At 41.6% G+C, this 6,219-nt stretch overlaps 1 protein-coding gene across 1 annotated transcript in view; it reads right to left on the reverse strand.

Moving 5' to 3' along the window:
- Nucleotides 1-5,169: 5,169 nt before the first annotated feature.
- Nucleotides 5,170-6,219, reverse strand: part of LOC111951859 (annexin A11) — a 35,072-nt gene continuing 34,022 nt past the window's right edge. Inside the window, exon 13 of the mRNA XM_070435001.1 lies at nt 5,170-5,294. The gene's annotated coding sequence lies outside the window, so the exon portion shown is untranslated. The remainder of the gene's footprint in view (nt 5,295-6,219) is intronic.

Here is a 6,219-nt window from a genome sequence, read left to right on the forward strand (position 1 = left end):
TAGGGATATCCTTGTCTCATCGCGCTCCAGCGACTCTGTGGCGGGCCGGGCGCAGTGCGCTAACCAAGGGGGCCAGGTGCACGGTGTTTCCTCCGACACATTGRTGCGGCTGGCTTCCGGGTTGGAGGCGCGCTGTGTTAAGAAGCAGTGCGGCTTGGTTGGGTTGTGCTTCGGAGGACGCATGGCTTTCGACCTTCGTCTCTCCCGAGCCCGTACGGGAGTTGTAGCGATGAGACAAGATAGTAATTACTAGCGATTGGATACCACGAAAATTGGGGAGAAAAGGGGATAAAAAAAATAATAAAAAAATAAATAAAACTATATACACTACCAGTCAAAAGTTGACAAACCTACTCATTCAAGGGTTTTTCTTTATTTTTACTATTTTCTACATTGTAGAATAATAGTGAAGACATCAGAACTATGAAATAACACATAACACACCCGGAAGCCAGCCGCATGCCGTAACCAAAAAACTATATTTTATATTTGAGATTCTTCAAAGTAGCCACCTTTTGCCTTGATGACAGCTTTGACAACTCTCAGGCTCTCATGCTCAACCAGCTTCCTGAAGTAGTCACCTGGAATGCATTTCAGGTGACTATTTATATATTTGTGTATTGTTTATAGTAATTTATTCTTATTTAATAAAAAATACTTTTGAAATCTCTTGACTGGTGTGTTGACTGGTGAATTGACTCAATTTGTTCTCTTTTAGCTCTGTATTGCCTCTACTTGACAACAGCTCAGAGTGGAGATGTTTCATGTATTTACAGGGAGAGAGAGGTTCCCCCTCCTGGCCCTCATGCTTCAATACAATTTCAATGTATGAATCACTATGACTGCGTTTAGATGGGCAGCCCAATTCTGATATTCTTTCCACTAATTGGTCTTTTGACCAATCATATCAGATCTTTTCACATCAGAGCTTTTTCAGAGCTGATCTGATTGGTCGAAAGACCAATTAGTGAAAAGAATATCAGAATTGAGCTGCCTGTCTAAAGGAACTATGGAGGCAATTTAGCCTGTCCAGACACAACCCCTAGTCCCTACACTTGTGGAAATCTGAGAGGATTTGATAGCATTATGATAATAACTCCACCTTGTCCTCCGATTGGTTATGTGGGATTTTCACAATATTGCTTACACCTMCAATCCTTTCAGAACTACACAACTCACTCAATGCATTGTTTTAGAATTCAGCCTATCATAAGGCAATCAGAAAACACTTCACTTTGTGTGGCTTTCCGGCAGAMTAGACGCTATGTTGCATATTGCTGCCTTTCACAGTTTGGAAAGTGCACAGCACATTTGTTCACAAAAAAAAGGGAAATGGGAAATTGCACTGCCGTCTATACACACTGAGTGTACAAAACATTAAGAACACCTTCCTAATATGGAGCTGCACCACCCCCTTTGCCCTCAGAACAGCCTCAATACATCAGGACATGGACACCTAAAGGTGYGTTCCACAGGTATGCTGGCCCATGTTGACTCCAATGCTTCCCACAGTTTTGTCAAGTTGGCTGGATGTCCTTTGGCTGGTGGACCATTCTTGATACACACGTGAAACTGTTGAGCATGAAAAACCCTGCAATGTTGCAGTTCTTGACACACTCAAACCGGTGCGCCTGGCACCTTCTACCATACCCCGTTCAAAGGCACATAAATATTTTGTCTTGCCCATTCACCCTCTGAATGGCAAAAATACACAATCCATGTTTCAATTGTCTCAAGGTGTAAAAATCCTTCTTTAGCCTGTCTCCTTCCATTCATCTACACTGATTGAAGTGCATTTAACAAGTGACATCAATAAAGATTMATAGATTTTACCTGGATTCACCTGGTCAGTCTGTCATGGAAAAGTTTTGTAAACTCAGTGTATATGCAGACGGTGTAATTACAATGTAGTTACACATTTTACCTTTTTTATCAACAGTTAATCCTGCCGGGGTCAAATTTTTGTTAGGGCTCCCGAGTGGCGCAGCGGTCTAAGGCACTGCATCTAAGTGCAAGAGGCGTTACTGTAGTCCCTGATTTGAATCCAGGCTGCATCACATCCGGCTGTGATTGGGAGTCCCACAGGGCGGTGCACAATTGGCCCAGCGTCGTCCAGGTAAATAGGAATTTGTTCTTAACTTACTTGCCTAGTTAAATAAAGGTTAAATAAAAATGTTATAAATAAAAATACAACCACAATCTGAGAAATGTTCTGAGCTTCAAGACATTACTGCCCTCTAGAGGCCAGAAGGAAGAACTGTCCTGAGCTACAATACATTACTGCCCTCTAGGGGCTAGAATGAAAAAAAAAACACATGACAGGTTGAGATATTGTTGGATATTGCATCTTGTAAACATTATTCTAATCATAAATGCACCAAATGAACATTGATTACATGTATTGACTATTGGCCTCATGATTATCTGAACTCCAGTCCCAGTGTCTTCTGTATTGGAACAGGGTTTATAGACCAGTGTGAAGAAAAGGGTCAAAGAGAAATTTAAATTAGTTTTACTTCATATTTATCCTCTCCAGCACCACCCCAACATATGTGAAAACAGCACGTGTTTCCGATGACAACATCCGGTGTGTATCATGTGATTTCACTTAACTATGACCTTTAGTTACCTTTGCCTACTCATAGTTGCATAATAAAATCACCTGACGCACACCAGATGATGTCATCATAAACACTTATCTTCCTCTATCTTTTTGACTGCAAAACATAGAAACACAATTTTTTCCCGCATATGTTGATGTTGGGGTGTTGCTGGAGATGATGAAAATGAAGTTGAGACATTTCCCTTCAAAGCCTGGATCCATAGTTTCTTTTCACAATAGAAGCCGCCCCCCTGCTTATGTTGTGAGCGAGAATAGATAAGTTTGAACAACAAACATGGGGGTGGCCCAGCCACAGGAAAGGTGTGTCTTTCTGATAAATCCGGGCCAGTGGAGTGAGAGGAAACGGAAGATCTCTAACTGCTCCTACTGCCACCTGACTCAAACAAAGCAAACAACCAAAACCACTGTAAGTGACAGTCACAAATAAATGGCCAACGTTCTCCTATTCAGGTCAGTGTTGACATTGTTGCCTTTACAATGAATGTACAAAACATTAAGAACATCTTTCTAATATTGACTTTAACCCCCCCAGTTTTGCCCTCACAACAGCCTCAATTCTTCAGGGCATGGWCTCTACAAGATGTCGAAAGCACAGGAATGCTGGCCCATGTTGACTCCAATGCTTCCCACAGTTGTCAAGTTGGCTGGATGTCCTTTGGGTGGTGGACCGTTCTTGATACACACGGGAAACTGTTGAGCATGAAAAACCCTGCAATGTTGCAGTTCTTGACACACTCAAACCGGTGCGCCTGGCACCTACTACCATAMCCCGTTCAAAGGCACTTCAAACTTTTGTCTTGCACATTCACCCTCTGAATGGCAAACATACACAATCCATGTCTCAATTGTCACAAGGCTTAAACATCCTTCTTTAACCTGTCTCCTCCCCTTCATCGCCACTGATTGAAGTGGATTTAACAAGTGACATCAATAAGGGATCATAGCTTTCACCTGGATTCACCTGGTTAGTCTATGTCATGGAAAGAGCAGGTGTTCTTAATTTTTTGTATACTCAGTGTAAAATTAAGTAAGCCTGCTAGCTACTTACTAGCCATTGTTTGAAAATGTCAGGGGGCTGGGGTCATGACAGTAGCAGAAACAGGAAATAGTACTCTTTCTTGCCTCAAGACTAAACACAGTATGACGCAACACAACATTAGCATGGATGGAATTACTAGGGGAAACAACAGCCGTGTTTCTCAACATTTATTTTCAGATAGTCATCATCAGAGCACCGTTACTGAATTGTGATGCAATGAGGTTTACGTTTGGAGTTATATTGACAGATATGCTCAAAGAAAAATACATTTCACTGTACTTGTGCACCATTAAGAACTTGAAACTTGCGCTTGTAGCAAACAGCAGAAAACACATGAGTGAGTGTAAAGGAAAGTAAACAACAGTGATAGTGTACACACACCATATAAACACAATTATAAACTGGGCGGTTCAAGCCCTGAATGCAGATTGGCTGACAGACGTGGTATATCAGACCGTATACCACGGGTATGACAAAACATTTATTTTCACTGCTCTAATTACRTTGGTAACCAGTTTATAATAGCARTAAGACACCTCAGGGGTTTGTGGWATATGGACAATATACCAAGGGCTGTATCCAGGTACTGCTTAACAACATCCCTTAGCCGTGGTATATTGGCCATATACCACACCCACTCAGGCATTATTGCTTAAATATAAACTGACCACTTTGGTATTTTAGCTGCTAATTATTCTTATCAGAGTAACGTATTCAAMATTGCTCAGCTAAATCAATTAGTACTGAATTAACTTGTACAATTARATACGCAAAATATTGGCACAGGCTGGTTAAAATAAAATATATCTTTAAAAAATATATATATATTGATTTAAATTCCAAATCTAATCAATGTTGCACATTGTACCTTTAAGGGCATTTTGATCGACTAAGATATAACACCAATCAAAGGAAAACKTATTGAAAAATATATACTTTGTTGCTCATAAAAATATAGAAAAGGAACAGCTTTAGGACATGATGTTCTCATATCATAACATGTGACAACAGTTGCATTGAAAAAATGGATGGCATGGCATGCAGAACTGCTGATTGTGGTGCATGCATAGACAGACAGTCAGACAGATTGGCAGAATGGCATATATTATGATAATGATTATATTATAGGCCAGTCAGTAAATGGATATAGTGTGGAGGAGATCCCGTAGAGAGCTGACATGGTCCCTCTAGTCGCTCCCTCCACACAGCTTTAACAGCAGTTTCTTATAGTCCCCTGAAGTGTCTCCCTGTCATAGACAACAACAACAACACAAACACATCAACAAACTAGTCCAGAACATCATGCTAGAATACCCAACCTGCTCTATAACAGTAGCACTTGTTGGAGGTGTTTGTGGTGTAAGAATAATTGTGTGTGTATGTGGTGTGTTGTGTGTGTGTGTGTGTGTGTGTTGTGTGTGGTGTGTGTGTGTGGTGTGTGTTGGGTGATGTGTGGTGTTGGTCTGTGTGTGTGTGGTGTTGGTTGTGAGGAGAACGATATACTTACAGAATGTCTGTGTGAGAAGCGATTGGCCGTAGTTCTTGCAAGTATTCCTGACGGATATCCGGATGTTCAAGCTCAGAACGCTGTCACCATGATCCGAATACGGGTTTTGTCTTTGTGGTCCGGCCCTGGTAAACGTACAACAACAGCAACTTGAGACGTAACAGCAGGTTATGGCGGAACCTAGGTCACATTTCATTAGAGTGCTAATTACAGAAGCAATTGTCATGTTAAGTACACAAGTGTAAGTTTACCATTGTAACTGGGGAAGTAGGAGAATGTGTAAGATGAACTTAACCAATGATTGACTTGATCAGGTGTCATGACAATTTCTGTCTGTACGTGTGTGATGTAGCAAGTATGGTTCTATCGAGCCCGAGACTAGACACGATGCGACGCAAGGCGGCGTGTTATCCTTTTCTGGACTTGATAAGAGGTCTTCTCGACTGCAAAAGTAGGGCAGGTGCGTGTTCTTAATACACTTACGGAACTGGAAGGAACGGAGAGAGGCAGAGGGGCTTCAGAATGCCCAGATGTCACTGATACCTACTAACGCTTAGAGCCAACGCCCAGCTACGTGGGGAGAACAAGTATTTGATACAGGCTGATGATTTTAGGCAGGTTTTATATCCTACTTACAAAGCATGTAGATGGTCTGTAAAGATTTATCATAGCGTACACATACAAGGTGAGAGACGAGAATCTAAAACAAAACTCGCAGAAAATCACGATTGTATGATTTTTAAGTAATTAATTGGCGTTTTATTGCATGACATAAGTATTGTGATACATCAGAAAAGCAGACTTTAATATTTGGTACAGAAACGCTTAGTTCTGGGCAATTACAGAGATCATACGTCTCTCCTGTAGTTCTCTGACCAGGTTTGTCAACACACTGCAGCAGGGATTATTGGCCCACTCCTCCATACAGACCTTCTCCAGATCCTTCAGGTTTCGGGGCTGTCGCTGGGCAATACGGGGACTTCGGCTTCCCTCCAAAAGATTTTCTATTGGCTTCAGGGGTCTGGAGACCTGGCTAGGGTGTCACACAGG

The sequence above is a fragment of the Salvelinus sp. IW2-2015 genome, linkage group LG25 (assembly GCF_002910315.2).
Source record: "Salvelinus sp. IW2-2015 linkage group LG25, ASM291031v2, whole genome shotgun sequence".
Taxonomy (NCBI): Eukaryota; Metazoa; Chordata; class Actinopteri; order Salmoniformes; family Salmonidae; genus Salvelinus; species Salvelinus sp. IW2-2015.